General features: G+C 40.8%; 1 pseudogene; it reads right to left on the bottom strand.

Annotated features, from left to right (window-relative positions):
* LOC138820939 (jerky protein homolog-like) overlaps window positions 1-18093 on the bottom strand; it is a 52501-nt pseudogene that overhangs the window by 21655 nt on the left and 12753 nt on the right.

Genomic DNA, 18093 nt, shown 5'->3' on the forward strand with positions numbered 1-18093 from the left:
ATGAGATTTCATTTCCAATTAACCAGCAAACAGACAGATATGCCTCAGATAGTATAGATGAGCAAGCATGCTCAGCAAATGTGAGACCCTATAAATAAATAGTCAGGCACCAATGGCTCATGCCTCTAATCCTAACTACTTAGGAGGCTGAGATCTGAGGATCAAGGTTCAAAGCCAGTCTGAACTGAAAGGTCTATAAGACTCTTATCCAATTAACTAGCAAAATTCCAGAAGTAAGGTGTACTGAAGTGGTAGAACACCAGCCTTGAGCAAAAAGGCTAAGGGATATGGCTCAGGTCCTGAGTTCAAGCCCTAGTATCAGCACAAGCAAAGGTATTTATTTTGGCCTGGAGGAGGCGCTATGAAGGAAGTACAGATGGACACTGGAGGTGATCACTGCTAATGTCATCCTGCCCTTTTTAACAGCCTTGTTTTGCCAGTAGGCCAAGTATATTTCTTGAGCACAGATATTCAGGGCATTATTGGTATGGCCTCCCTTAAAACCCCAGAGGGGTTCTGTAATTTGGTGTATGTGTCATGTAAGTGAATCTGCAGTCTGTCTTCATGGCCCAAGTTTAACTGTGGCCAAGTTGCTGATCACAGTTCTGCCACGGCTTTGAAGGGGTCTAGGAAATGCTCCCTGCTCCTTTACATACCAATGTGGCACATTGAGTCATTTGAGCTGAAGGCACTCGAGATGTAGCTGGTGTAGCAAGGGCTCTGCCCTCCCCATCACTACCTAAAACCAGGTCATAGTTTCCCTGCACCAGGAAGGGAATATTCTCATCAGCAGAGGCTGGCAGTCAATGCTGGTGTGAACTTGGGCAAATAAGCCTCCTAAAAGAGATTTTATCTTTCCTTAGTTTCTCATAGATTTTTCAGTCACTTTCCCACAATGTACTAAGACTCCTTTTTCTTTGTCTTGTACTTCTCATCAAATTGATGCTCTTTTCTGTTAAAAAGATGTAGAATGGCTGGGTGCTAGTGACTCACATTTGCAATCCTAGCTACTCAGAAGGCTGAGATCTGAGGATCATGGTTGAGAGCCAGCCGGGGCAGAAAAGTCCCCATGACACTCCTATCTCCAATCAATCACTCCAAAACTGTAAATGGAGCTGTGGCTCAAAGTGGTAGAGCACTAGCCCTTAGCAAAAGAGCTCCAGAACAGGGCCCAGGCCCTGAGTTCAAGCCCCACAACAGCCAACCCCCGCCCACCCCTGCTACTGCAAAAGAAACAAATATATAAAATTGCACATTATATATATGTAACAAACATAACTGTGTGCCCCATAAAATGATATAGAAATGAACATTGTGTATGTATAACAAAATATATGCAATTATTGTGCAGATTTTTAAAACAATATATAAGCTTTTGGTCCTAAGTACTTCAGACAGGTCTCCACTCTCCCTCATCCTCTGTTTCCATTTCACCAATGACAAAGGTACAGTACTGTTTAGGGACTGTGTGAGTTGCTCAGTGGTGGAGTACTTGCCTGGTATGCACAAAGTCCTGGGTCTCACCTTCAGCACTGAAGAAATAGAAATGAAATATTTGCTTCATATGTGGTGTATTCCTGTAATCTCAGCATTTGGGAGAAAGTTTGACTCTAAGTTGGGCTACATAGTGAGTTCAAAACAAACCTTGACTACGACTACACAGAGAGAACTTCTCTCAAAGAAAGCAATTCAAAAAAGCCAGTACTAAAAATGAACGAACATCTAAGTGAGGATAATAATTATTATAAGGCAGGGCGGTGGTGGCTCATGCTTGTAATCCTAGCTACTAAGAAGGGCTGAGATCTGAGGATCGAAGTTCAAAGCCAGCCCAAGCAGGAAAGTCTGTGAGACTCTTATCTCCAATTTAACCACCAGAAAACTGGAAGTGGTGCTGTGGCTCAAGTGGTAGAGTGCTAGCCTTGAGCTGAAGAGCTGAGGGACAGTGCCCAGGCCCAGAGTTCAAGCCCCATGACTGGCAAAATAAATATATATTATACGACTTGAAATTTGATCTTTAAGAGATACTGCAATATTATATTTTGGCCATGCTAGAGATTGAACCTACAACCTTATGCTTGGTAGGCAAGTATTGTACCACATTAACCACAGTCCCAGTTCTTTTTGCTTACAGATGAAGTCTCTCTCACTGTTGCTCAGGCCAGTCTTGGACTGCAGTCCTCCTATTTCCACCTTCCAAGCAGCTGGGAGGCCAGGCATACACTATAAGCTTGGACAAAATAAAGACAATCTTGAAGAATAAAACCTGTTAATTATACTACTTTGGAGTCCCATGGAAAAAGTTTGTTTTGACCTTGTCTTAGTGTAGAAATAATGAGGCTTGTGTTGTTAACTCAAAATACAATTATACATTAATTCCATCTCTCATTTTATAAGTGTAAACATTCTGTAGCGTATAACAGAGATTCAGTTGGCCTTTCATCATTTTCTTTCTCATCATAAAGATGATAGGTGAATGGAATGCTTTCAAGATCAGTGCATCTGGTCATTGGGCTCAATTTAAGACAAGGAAGATTAAGCAAGGAATACTTAATAAAGGTATTTCAATGACTATTAATTTCAATGACTATTATCCCAGATTTGACTGTTGCAATTTCAATGACTATTAATTTCAATGACTATTATCCCAGATTTGACTGTTGCAAATAGAGTATGCTTTTTACGTTATTCATATATATTGAAGTGTGAATTCCGGAAGGCATTCAATTGCTTGAGCAATGCCCCATTTATTTTTTATTTTTTTCAATCAGGTCTTTGTTTTTGTCTGAGCTATCTAACCCCAATCTTCCTGTTTACCTTTCCTTGCAAGGTGGGATGGCAGTGGCGTACCACCACATCACACCCAGCTGTTGGTTGAGATGGAGTCTCATGAACTTTGATCCCAGAGATGGCCTTAAACTGTGATCTTTGTAATCTGGTTGTCCCAAGTAGCTAAGATTACAGGTGTGGATCCACCACTGCTTGGAAGATTTTAAAAAATATTTCCTTTGTTTCTTCCTTCAGAGAGATAAACATCTTAAAGGCAGGACCGCATATTATGTTAACTTTGTATCCTCATTCTGTGCATATCTGAACATAACTGTACTTAATAAATATTTGGTGAAGTCAACTACTTATTATTCTCATCAGAGCACAGCTGATATCACATTTCCCGATAACCTTTTGTGCTTTCTCATCATATCTACGTGCTGAGATCACCTGGATAGAAAAGCATGAAGCACACTTTTGGTCATGGTAAAAATAATTTCAATGACCTGTCAAGGTGCCTTGAATTTTCCACTGCTGCTGTCAGGCTCTTTACAAAAGAATGGAAATTTCCACACATTGAAGCAATTTGAGCTCATATTCTTTCTTTATCTGGAACATGGCCTCCTCTAATGTGTAAACTGACTTTATAAAGTAAAAACAAAAGGAAATGCACACAAAATAACAGATGTATGTATGTATGTATGTTGGATCAGTAAGTAGTTATGTCATTCTGCTTGAGGACTTTCATGGGTTGAACTGCTGGTTGAAGTCCTCATGTGAAGTGTTGCAGAATGTAGACTTATTTATGCAGAGGTAATCACATTAAAATGCATTCATGAGAAGGGCGCTAAGCTGTTGATTTTTGGGGGGAGGGGGTCCAGTCATGGGGCCTGAACTCTGGGCCTGGGCCCTGTCCCTCAACTCTTCAGCTCAAGGCTAACGCTCTACCACTTGAGCCACAGCGCCACTTCCGGCTTTTTTCTTTTTGCTTATGTGGTGCTGAGGAATCGAACCCAGGGCCTCAGGCATTCAAGGCAAGCTCTCTACCACTGAGCCACCTTCCCAGCCCAAGCTGTTGATTTTTTATAAAGGAGACCGTTGCACACAGAACGACCTATGGAGACTGAAAATAAAACAAATCTAAAGTCACCAGGGCAATAGTAATTGCAGGAATCACTGCAGTCCAGAAAAGCCTCCCCCACAGGTTTCAGCCTACAGATCTCCAGGGAGTAAGGCCCTGCTGACACTGACTATGGTCTTCTACCCTTCACAATTGTGACACAATAGATTTGTTTTTCTGCTCTCACCCAGTGTATAATGAAGTAGAAGCAAAAAAGAAATCCAATTTTTATGTAAATGATTACCAGTAATCTAAGTGTGTTTGATTATCAAGACAGTTGATCTTAGAATCCTTGATTAAAAAAATAACATTTCTTGCCGGGTGCTGGTGGTTCACACCTGTAATCCTAGCTATGCAGGAGGCAGAGATCTGAGGATCATGGTTCAAAGCCAGCCCAGGCAGGAAAGTCCATGAGACTCTTATCTCCAATAAACCAGAAGAAAAATAGAAGTGGCACTGTGGCTCAAGTGGTAGAGCACTCACCTTGAGCTGAAGAGCTGAGGGACAGCGTGCAGGCCCAGAGTTCAAGCCCTACAACCGACAAAAAATCTATCACATTTCTTAAAAGTGGCATATTTTCATCATAGATCTAACCAACTAATATGGAGCCTAAAAGAACCTACTCCCAGCTTATCAGATGTTTTGATGACCTAATTTAATATAAAAGTATGTGATTTTTCTGGGCATCTGGAAGCATGGCTCAAGTGGTATAGTGCCAGCTGTGTGCAAGTAAACTGAGGAATTAACTCCCCTAAACTACACTAAAAAGAAAAGTATAGATTGAGTTTAAACTTTCAAGCAAGTTGGGAACATTAAAATTTTTCTTTTTAAGAAAAAGAAGACATAAAACTACTTGTAGAAAACTAAAGCTAGATCCTTATATGTCATCCTGCACCATAATCAGCTCCAAATGGATCAAAGACCTCAGAGTCAAAGCAGACACCCTGAAAACATTACAGGATGGAGTAGGAGAAACCCTAAGTCTCCTTGGCACAGGCCGAAATTTTCTTAATAGAGACCCAGAAACACAACTAATCAAAGAAACGTTGGACAAATGGAATTACATGAAATTGCAGAGCTTCTGCATGGCAAAGGACATAGCTAGCAAGATCAATAGAAAGCGCACAGATTGGGAGAAGATCTTCACTAGCCATGCAACAGACAAGGGTCTCACATCTAAAATATACTTGGAACTCAAAAAATTAAATCCCCCAACAACAAATCTTCAAACAACTGCTCAATAAATAAGTGGGCTAAAGACTTAAAGAGAAACTTCTCTGAAGAGGAAAGAAGGATGGCCAATAGACACATGAAGAAATGCTCAACCTCTCTAGCCATAAAAGAAATGCAAATCAAAACAACATTGAGATACCACCTCACCCCATTAGAAGGGCTATAATCAAGAACTCTAATAACAACAGATGCTGGAGGGGATGTAGACAGAAGGAAACCTTACTGCATTGTTGGTGGGAGTGTAAACTTGTTCAACCACTTTGGAAAGTAGTATGGAGGTTCCTCAAAAGACTCCATATAGGGCTCCCCTATGACCCAGCAATCCCACTTTTGGGCATTTACCCAAATGATCACAAAGAAGACCACACTAAAGCTACCAGCATGACTATGTTTATTGCAGTATTATTTACCATAGCTAAGCTATGGAACCAACCCAGATGCCCCTCAGTACATGAATGGTTCAAGAAAATGTGGTATATATACACAATGGAATTCTATGCCTCCATCAGAAGGAATGACATTGCCCCGTTTGTTAGGAAATGGAAAGACTTGGAAAATTTAAGTGAAGTAAGCCAGGCATAAAGTAACATAGGTCCCATCGTTTCCCTTAATTGCAATAACTAGTATATGTCTGAGTCAAGCAGGAAAGGTCAGATAAAGTAATTTTAGGGAAACGAACTCTAAGATATGTATTCAAATGTTTTTTCTTTCATGCGATTGTTTCTAACACATTTATAAGATGATTTCTTTATTGCTTTGTATGTCCCTCTCCCAGGTATAACCTCTGCTTTCACTGTATTTGATGTTGGTATAATTTGTGGAGGGGAAGGGAAAAAAAAACAGATCGTTTAAATAGGGATACAGGTGGACCCATTGCAACAATGAGAAGTACAAGTCATTATGTCGAAAACGAACTTTACAACTTTGGTGGGGGGGAGGGGGATTAGGTAGGGGTAGGGGAAGGATGGGAAGGGATGGGAAGGGGAAACAAAGGAGGAGGTTAAAATGCTTGATAAGAAATGTACTCATTATCTTGTCCATGTAATTGTAACCCCTCTGTACAGTATTTTCACAATAAAAAAGAAAAAGAAGACCAATTTAGAAAAAGTTGACTATTCCATAGCTAAGATATGGAACCAACCCAGATGCCCCTCAGTAGATGAATGGATCAAGAAAATGTGGTATATATACACAATGGAATTCTATGCCTCCATCAGAAAGAATGACATTTCCCCATTTGTTAGGAAATGGAAAGGTTTGGAAAAAATTATATTAAGTGAAGTAAGCCAGGCCCAAAGAAACATAGGTCCCATGGTTTCCCTTATTTGCAATATCTAGTATTGGTATGATTCAGGCGGAAAAGGTCAGATAATGTGATGTTAGGAAAATGAACCCTTAAATATGCATTTTAATGTTTTCGTTTCTTTCATGCATGTGTTTCTAACGCATTTATAAGATTATTTCTTTGTTGCTTTGTATGTCCCTCCCCCACAGTGTAACCCCCGCTTTCACTATATTTCATGTCAGTATAACATGTGGAGGAGATGGGGAAAAACAAGTCGTTTAAGGATTCAGGTGGACCTGTTGCAACAATGAGAAGTACAAAATGTCATGTCAAAACCAGCTTTACAATGTCGGTGTGGGGGGGGAGGGGGGTATGATTGGGTGGGGGGGAGGGGGGAGGCTGGGAAGGGAGGTGAAAGGTAAACAAAGGAGGAGGCTGCAATGCTTGGTAAGAAATGTATGCATTATCCTGCCCATGTAATCGTAACCCCTCTGTACAGTATGTTCTCAAATTAAATTAAATTAAATTAAATTAAATTAAAAGAAAAAGTTGACTATTAAATTAATAAAGATTTAAAAACAGACCAGCAGTGCACCCTCTGAACCATGTTTCCAGACCTCTTTTACTTTTTTGAAGCTAAGGTATTTTTATGTTCCCTGAATGGAATTGTGAGCCCATGATATGATCTTTCCATTAAAATATTACTCATACTATTACTTTATTCTATTTTTGAACACTGTGTTCCCATTTGAATTCTTTCTCTTGGCCAACAATCTTGTAAATGTTACCACAAGAGGCGTATTTTAAAATAATTGAAAAAGCTAGGCACTAGTGGCTTACGCCTGTAATCCTAGCTATTCCAACATCTTTGCTCTGGTTCCTCATATCTGAAATAGAGGTTCATGATATCCTTACTACTCAGGCAGATGTTGCTTTTTTTGTGCCAGTGCCAGGGCTTGAACTCAGGGCCCGCATACTATCTCTGAGCTCTTTTGCTCAAGGATTGTGCTCTACCACAAATCTCTACTTTTTGCTCTACCATTTGAGCCACAGCGCCACTTCCGGTTTTCTGGTGGTTAATTGGAGATAAAAGTCTCACGGACTTTCCATGAGCCTCAGATCTCAGCCTCCTGAGTAGCTAGGATTACAGGCATAAGCCACCAGCACTTGGCTTGATATTGCATTTTTACATATGATATATCTGAACCACTGGACAAGGGCTTAAGCTACTGACTTTTCACAACTGTGTTATATTCTTTGTTCTCACATCTGAAGCAAATGTCTTTCAACATGCTTTTCCTCATCCAAAGGCCTCCCCAATTAAGGGTTAGTGCAAACACTCCTAAGACCCCTCGATTGACATCAATCTCATTTTTGTTCTCTGACCTCCTATGTATGAGTTTGTTTCTTGGGTTATTTATAATTTATTTGTGCCTCATTATACCACAGGTATTCCTTTGCTCTCAGTAACCAGCTGATATTTGGAAGTATTGGAATGTGTCCCTCAAAAGTACATGTCCTGAAAGCATTGTCTCAGTGTAATGGTAGTGTTACCATGCAGGATTTGAATCCATCTCCTCAACTAGTCTCAAAGAGTTGAGAGTTTGGAAAGTTGACTAGGAAGGCAGGAGAGAAAGAGACAGAGGCAAGAGTCAAAGCGAATGAGAAGACTGAGAGAGAGAGAAAGGAGAGAGACAGAGATATGAAAGAGACAGAGATACAGATCAAAGGAGAGGGAGAGAAAGGAGAGAGAGGAGAGAGGAGAGAGACAAAGACAGACACAGAGACAGAGAGACAATACAGTCCTGCAACCAGAGTAGCAGCAGACTGCCTTATCTAGTATGAGGTGAAAAGCAAAGAAAGCAAAAAGATCAAGGACACATGCCAAAAGAAAGTTTATTGTGAACGCTAAGATAACAAAGCTTCTCTGAGGAGAAGAGGCTCCAGAGCCTGGTGACTATGGATGTCTTTCCTGGTCTCCATGAATCCCCAGGCTCCTCCCCCTCTCATTCCCCATGCAGAACCCCACCTCCCCCTGGGCAGCTGACAGTTATTGCCTGGGATCTGCCTCTAATTTTTCCACACAGCTACTCAGGCACTTCCAAATCTCCCCCCCACCCACCACTGCAGAAGTGGTGAGGTTTTAAGGAAATAATGGGATGATAAACACCACCCTCCAGAGGGATTCCCATAATTGAAAAGCCCAGGTTAGATTCTGAGTGGATTGCTCTAAGAAAGTGAGCATGACCCCTCCACAGTCTCTTACTTTTCTCATCCTATGAAAATGTCCATATGCGTTGCCTGTTGCTCTTCATTCAGTCCCCAGTGGCTAGAACCAGGAGCCCAGCAAACGTCTTTCCTTCCTACATTGCCCTGGGTCAGGCAATTTATTATAAGCAACACAAAATAGATTAACATACCAAGCATATACAAAAGCTTTGGGAGGGGTGGATTATTATATATCTTTTGTACTCACTACACATTAAAATGTATTTAACACATAATGAGCTTTCAGTTATAACTAACCTACTGTGGCTATTTAAGATACTCAAAAATAAAAGACAGGATACTTGTTTGGTAATAAAAAATTGATCAAGACCAGAGTCCTGGGAGAGCTGTGCTAGATTTTAGGCTAGACAAAGCTAAATAATTTCTGGAATTATGCAATATATATAGATCAGAAAATACAAATGACAGTTTCTTTTTTTGAAAGATTTACATTCATATAGATGTTATAGACTGAGAAATTGTGACACTAAATGATTTTCTAGGTTGTTTTCAGTTCTGTGGAGTGTGGGCGTCCTAAGATTTGAGACTGTGTGCAAGCTCCTTTGGTAAAGCTCACTTTTTCCCTAAAAAAAAATTAAGAAAGCCGGGCGCCGGTGGCTCACACCTGTAATCCTAGTTACTCAGGAGGCTGAGATCTGAGAATCGCAGTTCAAAGCCAGCCCTGGCAGGAAAGACCGTGAGACTCCTAAAAACCGTGAGACTCCTATCTCCAATAAACCACTAGAAAACCGGAAGTGGCTCCGTGGCTCAAGTGGTAGAGTGTTAGTCTTGAGCTGAAGAGCTGCAGGACAGCGCCCAGGCCCAGAGTTCAAGCCCCATGACCGACAAAAAAAAAAAAAAATTAAGAAAATAGGCTGGGATTCAATAACTTAGTGAACGTGGAAGGTATTATCTAGGCAGAATCAAAGGATAAATAGGACCAATTTCTAATAGGACCCCACTTTTTCTTATATTTTAGATCCAAGCCTAGTTATTCCTTTTTCTTGTTAAGTCATTATATTTACTCATAAAAATGGGGACATGGTCCATTCTCCAGCTAATTAGGTATTGTGTGAGGTTAAACACCAAACTGGTAATGATCTAGAACACAACATTGACCATGAAAAAGCAAGGCGGCAACAGAGCTAAGCCTGAGGTAATACCAAAATTATTCTCATCACGAAGTGGATCAGTCACAGAAATTAAGTGTTGAATCTATTTTGTGAGTCACTGGCTTACACATATCTGCATGCCAGACGCACCAAGACTGGTTTCCGGTCCCCCTCATCCATGCGGAAGTCCAGGACTGGAGGGGAGTTCTGGGGCCTGGTGGTCACAGTCACTCTTGTTTGTGCAGGTGGAGTTCACAAACCCAAATGACAACAAAGTCTGGAAAATGGGCACTTCCTCTGTGGCGTCTATTCAGATGCCTTAAAACCAGGCAGGTATTTCTGAATGTACAAACCACCCAGGCACAAATTGAAAACATATGCCCCCTGGCTCCCTGAGGATATTTATAGTTTAGAGTCGGCAGTTCTTGGTTTTCTCTCCAGGACTGAGTGCTCCGAAGGAGAACTGAGTTCTTTGCCATAATGAATAAATGCCCCTTTGAGTAGATCTGGACATCTCTTTTGCAATAAGTCCAAACATTTTCTCTCCTCAGCAGAAAAAGAGCAAAGTTATTTGCAAAAGGATCTTGCAGTGCTTGCTATACTAATTATGCCTGAATTGTATACTCCCAAGACTTGGTGTGTGAATTAAAAACAAGGAGGAGGATTTTAGTTCATGGTCTGGATTTCTACTCCTAGGAAATTCATGCATTTCAATTAAGTCTGTTATGTAATTGAAATGCATGAATTAAGTCTGTTATGGCCAAAGAAATTGTATAGCGTCTTGTATTTTTCTTGAAACACTGTTTTGTAGGTGACGTTTCATTCCTTAAATAAATTTCTTCTAACTCCTCCTTTCCTTACTCCAAAAGCAATGGCCTCCATGAAGCACTTCCAGCTAAATGAAGAAGTAGTGGGAGTGAAACTTCACCCGCAGAGACTGACTCAAGTAAGCAAGTACTTCATTTGCCTCATACACTGCCACCTACAAGACTCTCACCATTTCCTTGAGCACAGTATAATTGTGGGATTGCTTGGTGTGGTTTTCTCTGTGTACTTGTATTTCCCTATTTTCTGTCTCTGTTAATGTTTTGGACAAGACAGTCATGACCACTTTGCAATACAGAACAAAGCATCCATTAAGCAAAAAGCTCCCCGTAATCCTGGAGGCTTTGAAGACATAGTGTGCCTTAGACATTTAAAAAGGAAATTTTTAACATTTGTAAATCTCAGCAGGGTTTATTGAAGTTTCCACTTCTAAAGATCCCATCTCAACAAATAAGCCAGTAGTAGTGGGCCACATCTGCAATCCCAGCTTTGGTGGAAGCAGAGATAGGGAAATCACAGTCCAAAACAACATCCAACCTGAAAAATAGCTAATGCAGGGTTGCGGGGGTGGGGAGAGGAAGGTTTAAGAAGTATGCTCAAATAGCAGAGCACCTGCCTAACATACATGAGATCCTGAATTCAGATCTCACTACCATCAAAACCCAAACAAAAAGACACGCAGTGTGAATTACATGGCACCACTTCTGCCCTCAGTCTGGTGGAGAGCTCCATGAATTAGTAAGCAGCAAGGACTCTCAGGTGCCCATTTTGAAACACAGATTTGCCTTGGTCCCCGATCGCCCAGTCACCTGGGTCTCTTGGTACAGTTGGAACATTTCTTTGATCCGATCACAGTAGTAGTTCTTGTGGGGCTACTATTTTGCCTCTACAGATCTTTTGGTGTTGGGTGTTTTGTTTTTAACAATCCTTTTCAAAAAGATCTCTAGGCCTATTGTCTTCAACCTTTTCCTTATCAATCAAGACTCAAATCCAGAAATCCTGAAGAATAGTAGTGTTCTCTGAGAGTACCATGGGTACTGGCACTTGGTGATAAGGAATAAGATCAGTACTGTAAGCAGTCAAGACTTACCAACTAATGCATTTAATCTTTCTGAACACCCTGAAGAAGGATCCATGCTGGTTGGTAATGTGGCCAAGACTTAAGATTACTAAGTGAAAATCTGAGATGAAAATTCAGGCAACCTGGTCCCAAATTTGTACTCTGAGCTTCTACAATGTACATACAGCTTCTTTATTAACAATGATAAGGATATTTGGGGCTGATGGTTCACTCCTTCAACTGTAGCTACTCAAGAAACTGAGATTTGGGAGATTGATGTTCTCAGCCAGCATAGGCAGAAAAGTCCACAGGACTCTTATCTCTAATTAACCAGCAAAATACTAAGCTGAAGGTACAGCTCAAATGGTAGAGCACCAGCTGAGCAAGCAAGCCAAGTAAGCCCAGTAGAATATTAGGCCTGTGTTCAAGCCCTTTACTAGCACGTGCGCACGTGCACACACACACACACACACACACACACACACACACACACACACAGTGATTCATTCTACAGTTTGTATGTGTCTGTTACCTTTTAAAGTCATGGGCAGTATTTAATTTATTGTTTATAACAGCCTGTAAGGAAAGTTTTGTTTTTGTTTTAGATGAGAAGACTAAGACTTAGGCTAAGACTCAAGTCCAGATGCATAGAAAGTAGCAGAATTGGAACTTCTCTCCAATTTTTTAACCTTTACTGTGCCAAAAAGTACCCAGGTGTATTCCCTTGGTCACCTCCAACTCAATGGTAAATTCCAATTAAAACACTTGCTACTTTTGATAACTGTATAAGGCCTAGCAAGAAGATGTCCAGAGGCAAATATTTTTAATTCAAAACTGTATCCTTATGGGGCTGGGAAGGTGGCTCAGTGGTAGAGCGCTTGCCTTGCATGGATGAGGTCCTGGGTTCGATTCCTTAGCACCACATAAGCAGAAAAACCTGAAAGTGGTGCTGTGGCTCAAGCAGTAGAGCACTAGCCTTGAGCTGAAGAGCCGAGGGACAGTGCCCAGGCTCAGAGTTCAGGGCCCACAATCGGCAAAAACAAGCAAACAAACAAACAAAAAAAAAACCCTGTGTCCTTAATTTCTATGATTGACAAAATGCTTTCTGAGAAGGAAGGGATTGTTATGTTCATAAACAAAGGTTAGGGACCTGTGACCAGAACAGCAGTGGTGTGTTTGGACAGGAGGCAGTAGGAGGTCAGAAATCTCACAATTGGGCTGCAGTGAGCCTGGGTAGGCAATAGGAGGCGAAATCATGGTGGGCCTTCAAAGTCTGATTTGTGATTGTACCAAACATTCTAGACTGTCATGGATCCACTGAGATCTGTTCAGGGTACTAGAATCCCAGCTCATTTATGGAGATTCTTAAGACCAGGTGTGTAAGCCAGACTGCAGTAGGGAAACAGAAGTAGGAAGACTCATTACAAGGTTTGTGCCTAGTTCTCATCACTGCTGTTCCCCTCCCCTTCAAAACCAGTGGTCAAGGAAGTTTATGATACTATACTTCAATTACAAAACTTGCTTAGTTGGTAAAATTTAGACCATGAGATGATGCACAGCAGTTAAAAAGTAATAACAACCCCCCCCATATATTGTTATGTACAACACTGTGAAGGACTCTCACAGACACAGGGTAAATGAGAATGGCCATAAAAGGACATTCTGTAGATTCTAAAGACAAGCCCAAGAAGGGAGAAATATGGAGGCGTTAACTGTGTGGGACATATGATGTTTGTGAACTTGTGGAAACACATGTTTTCTGACTATTAAAATGCTGTTTTTTTATTTGTATAGAATTACATGATTTTCACAATTGTGCACACAGGCATACAATTATATTTATAACCTGTGTAAAAATCCATTAACTTGCACATTTACAATCTGGGCACATACTTTTTCTGTGCCAGTCCTAGGGCTTGACCTGAGTTCTGTCCCTGAGGTTTCTGCTGAAGACTAGCTCTCTACCACTTGAGTCACAGCTCCACGCCTTGCTCTTTTGGTAATTAGTGGGAAAGAAGAGTCTTAAGGACTTTCCCTCCCAGCCTGGCTTTGAGCCATAATCTTTAGATCTAAGCCTCTTGAATAACTAAGATTACAGACATGAACCATTGGTACCTGGTAGTGAACATTCATTTTAAACCAATCTTGCCAGCTCTTAGTGTTACTGGCTCTTGGTCTTACCAACTTGCTCAGCTTGGTTTCTTTTGTTCAAGGTGGAAATCAGGAAAAGCTGAGCAATAGCATCTGCACTTGGATATATTGTGTTTATGCTTGATCCCAAGAAAAACAGCACATGGGACAAATACTTCACACTAATGCCTGTACTGCCAAAAAGTAGACTCATGATTATCTGTTGCTGACAATCCTTGAATTCTGTCTGTATCCATCATCTCTTTGCACTTGACAACAAGGTTTGTACTTGACCCAGTGATCTCCACATGTGTGTTGGGTCAATCAAAGCTCAACTGGCAAAAGATGGTAGATGCACTAATCAATACCATACCTGTAAGGCCATGTATCCGGCAAGTTTAGGCATTCTTGGCCTACAAGGCTGGCAGAAAAGCTTGGGGGAAGAGTCTGCCCTTCCTAAGCCTGGTGTTTGGTGGAAATATTTTTCTGAAAGTAGCTGTACTAGGGGGTAATCTTGATGGGAGCTTCACAGCCTCCCAGCTGGCTGTCAAATTTTTTATCCAAGTTATACCTCTGTAAAATTTTCATCATAGTTTAATCAATTCTATTAATAACTGTAGAAGCTACTCAATGGAGGAAGTTCCCTTTCCATTTTTTAAAAATTTTTTTAAAAAGCATACTTTTCCTACTTCTGAGTTTTTTCTTGCTGAATGGAAGTGTGAGCGCTGTGATTCACTGGACCAATGGACTAGGGGTGAGATTCAGCAACTGGCGGAGAAAGCAGAGAAGGATTCTGAAGTCACTTAAAAGAGGAAATGAATCAACCCCTCTGGACATGATGGAGAACAGGGAGAAGGGCAACTCTTTCCTCTTCAAATTATTTCAACATAGCTTTCCTGTTTTAATTCTCTTCCCCCACTCCTACTGCTTCCTGTGAAGGAAGATGAGTGTGTCACCATCATTAACCCATTTTCACATAAAATAACAAGGCACTATTTCTTAGCTAAAACAAATTGGTCATTTTCATAGAGAGTACACAAAGAACAAGTGTCTGTGTGTGAATATGTAACTAGAAGGCAAACTGATTTCCTTCTGAGTTATCTAGACTGGAAATTTGTGGTTCTGAAATGAGGAGAGAACTTATTATGGGGTGTATCCTGATAAGCTCGTCAGTAAATTAAAAAATATTGTGAAGCCAGATGTACTTGATGGGTCTAATCTACTAAACACCATAATGACTCAACATCTCAATGTATCCTAGAATATTGGCTGTTTACCCTCGTGATCATAATCAATACTCCTTTCCACTTAATGCATATTGATTTTGCATTATGTTAAAGTCTAAAGTGAACAGTTGCTTAAGTCAGACTGCCAGAAGTCAAGAGATCATTGTAAGTCAGAGACCATGTGCATATGCTTTTAATATCAAGTCAGTATAGTCTTGACTCAAACATATGTATCAAGGGAAATATACCTAGTTCTAGGGAATTCAGATAGGTGGCTAAGGATCTTCATAGAAAGAAACATATAGTAGGATATAGCAATAGTTACTATTTAGATGCTACAGTGAGAAGATCTCACACTTTTGCCCTGGGGCCAGTCTTCAATCAGAATCCTTTTAGCTTGATTATACAATATGTTCATAGATTTATATAGCATATATAGGTTCTCACTAGTTTTTGTCTAGGCTGGTCTCAATCCATGATCCTTGCCTCTCTTCCTCCCGTGTGTCTGGGATTACAAGCATGTAACACAAATCTGGCCAGAGTGTAGGTTTTATAATTAATTTTGTATAAATATCTAGAAACAACTACACAGTTGTAGATAATTTTTTATCTCAGGACAGAAAAATAGAATAAGAGAAAGAACTTGGACAAAAGCCCAAGATTTGCTTTGTTCCTGGGGGATAGTGAAAATGAATTGATTTTTAGAATGACTTGAAGCTAAACACCATTTAAAAAGAATTAAATTCTGTCTCACTTCCTTCTCCCCTTGCTTTCTCATATCAGGGAACAAATTAATCCAGCCAGATGCATCTGAAAATGAACTAAAATGATGCAATGGGAAGAAGTGTGTGGAAATAATCAAGGCTATAGTTGGGAAAACTCTGTATATTACTCCTGGTGCTTCCATGTCTGTGTGTGTGTGGGGGGGGGTGGATGCTAAATAACCTATCATTATCTTCACTTGCAAAATCTTCAGCTGATGGACTTGTGGCATGTTCTCTTGGTTGGGTGTGGGCCCAATAGACCTCCTCTGCTGCTTTGAGCCAACTCTGACGCCGAAGCATAGTAGTTTCCTTAAATCCGAATCCTATCATACCTTATGGATTAAGACTGTCTACCTGTGGTTTCAGTCCTCACGGCTGTCCCTTAGCAACATTTTCAACACTTTAAACTACTGCCTCCATTGTTCCTATTCGGGTACAAAATGGAGTTTCTGGGTTCCACTCACACACACTTGAGAGGCAGTTGTAAAGTTTGTTTTTTGACATAGCACCTTGTACATTTCATTGTTGCAATGGGCCCACCTGGATCCCTATTTAAACAATTTGTTTTTTGGATCTTGTGTTTCCCTGTGAAGTGTGGTCTCTTTTCAAAGCTTCCTTGGGAATGTGGGGAGCTGTTGCTCCTCTTCTAGAAACTGCCCATCCCAAAGATATCATCTTCATAAAGGGTATCTGCATTTTCTCTCTCTGCCTGTAGCAAGTCTGAAGTGCCTATCTCTGACCTTGGGGATCTACATTCTTGTCCCCAAAGTCATCCTCCTTCCTTCTCTTTTTCCCTTCTCTTTTTTCTTTTTCTTTCTTTCTTCCTTCTCTTTTTTCTTTCTTCCTTTCTTCTTCTTTCCCTCCTTTCTTTCTACCTTCTCCTTTTCTTCTATCTTCCTTCCTTCCCTCCCTCCCTCTCTCCTCTCCCATCCTCCTTCCCTCCCTACCATTCCTTCCTTACTCCCTTCCTTCCTTCCTCTACTTATCACCTGTGCACTTTCATGTTTGTCTTCATGTTTCACCTTCCCTACTCCAGATGCATTCCTAGCTTTATTTAAAAAAATGGAGAAAGGGAGAGGAAATATCAGAACAGATTAATACATGGACATACTTAGAAAACTACAATATACTTGACTCATGTCTTAAGCACACAGCAGAATTGAAGGACAAGAAAGACAGGTTCATTGTTCTTACTGCTTTGCTATGAAACACATACTAAGACAAATGGAATAGGCAATATAGACAACGTTTGGAAAGCACTAGGCAAGAAGAGGTCTACTGGGGCAGAAAGAGGGTAAGAGCAGGCAATTTATGGAGGGAAGAAGGAAGGAAAAACAATAGGGAGGGAGGGAGGGAGGGAGGGAGGAAGAGAGGCAGGCGGGGAGGGACATACATAGGGAACAGATAGAATTGGAGAGATGAGAAAGGCAGAAAGAAGGATCTCTCTGATGATGGGGTGTGCTTCCATGAGGTACAATAATATATATGTAGCAGAAGACTACGCTGAAAGCCTGACATGACCTCAAGGCTCTCTTGGAACAGGAACAGACAACTAAATAAACTTTCAACTATAGCAATTGCTCAAGCCTGTAATCCTAACTACTCAAGAGGTTGGAGATTGAGGATCACAATCCAAGGCTAGTCCATGAGACCTTTTTTAAATTTTGTTTTTATTTTATTTTAAAGATGCTATACAGAGGGGTTACAGTTACATGAATACGGTAATGAATGCGTTTCTTGTCGAACATTGTTACCCACGCCTTTGTTGTTCTCCCACTATCCCTACCCTCCTCCACTCCTCCCCCTTGTTCCCAAAGTTGTAAAGTTCATTTCTGACAGTGTCTTGTGAGTATCATTGTTGAAATGGCTGGCAATCACTGTCTTTGATTCTGGTAGCCCCGCCTTGTATATATATTTATCTGATTCGGGGAAGGGAAGGGGAATAACAAAATGCTGAAAGTAGTCCATGAAACTTTTATCTCCAATTAACCATCAAAAAGCCAAAAGTGAAGATGAGATCAGTGGTTTAAAAAATAAAAAGTAATCAAAGCTCAGGTATAGCTGAGCTCAGGCCTAGTCCTGGACATGAGTTCAAGAGAAGGAGAAGAAGGAGAAGGAGGAGGAGGAGAAGAAGAAGAAGAAGAAGAAGAAGAAGAAGAAGAAGAAGAAGAAGAAGAAGAAGAAGAAGAAGAAGAAGAAGAAGAAGAGGAGGAGGAGGAGGAGGAGGAGGAGGAGGAGGAGGAGGAGGAGGAGGAGGAGGAGGAGGAGGAGGAGGAGGAGGAGGAGGAGGAGGAGGAAGAGGTG

The sequence above is a fragment of the Dipodomys merriami genome, unplaced genomic scaffold (genome assembly GCF_024711535.1).
Source record: "Dipodomys merriami isolate MVZ:Mamm:240054 unplaced genomic scaffold, mDipMer1.0.p SCAF_9, whole genome shotgun sequence".
Taxonomy (NCBI): domain Eukaryota; kingdom Metazoa; phylum Chordata; class Mammalia; order Rodentia; family Heteromyidae; genus Dipodomys; species Dipodomys merriami.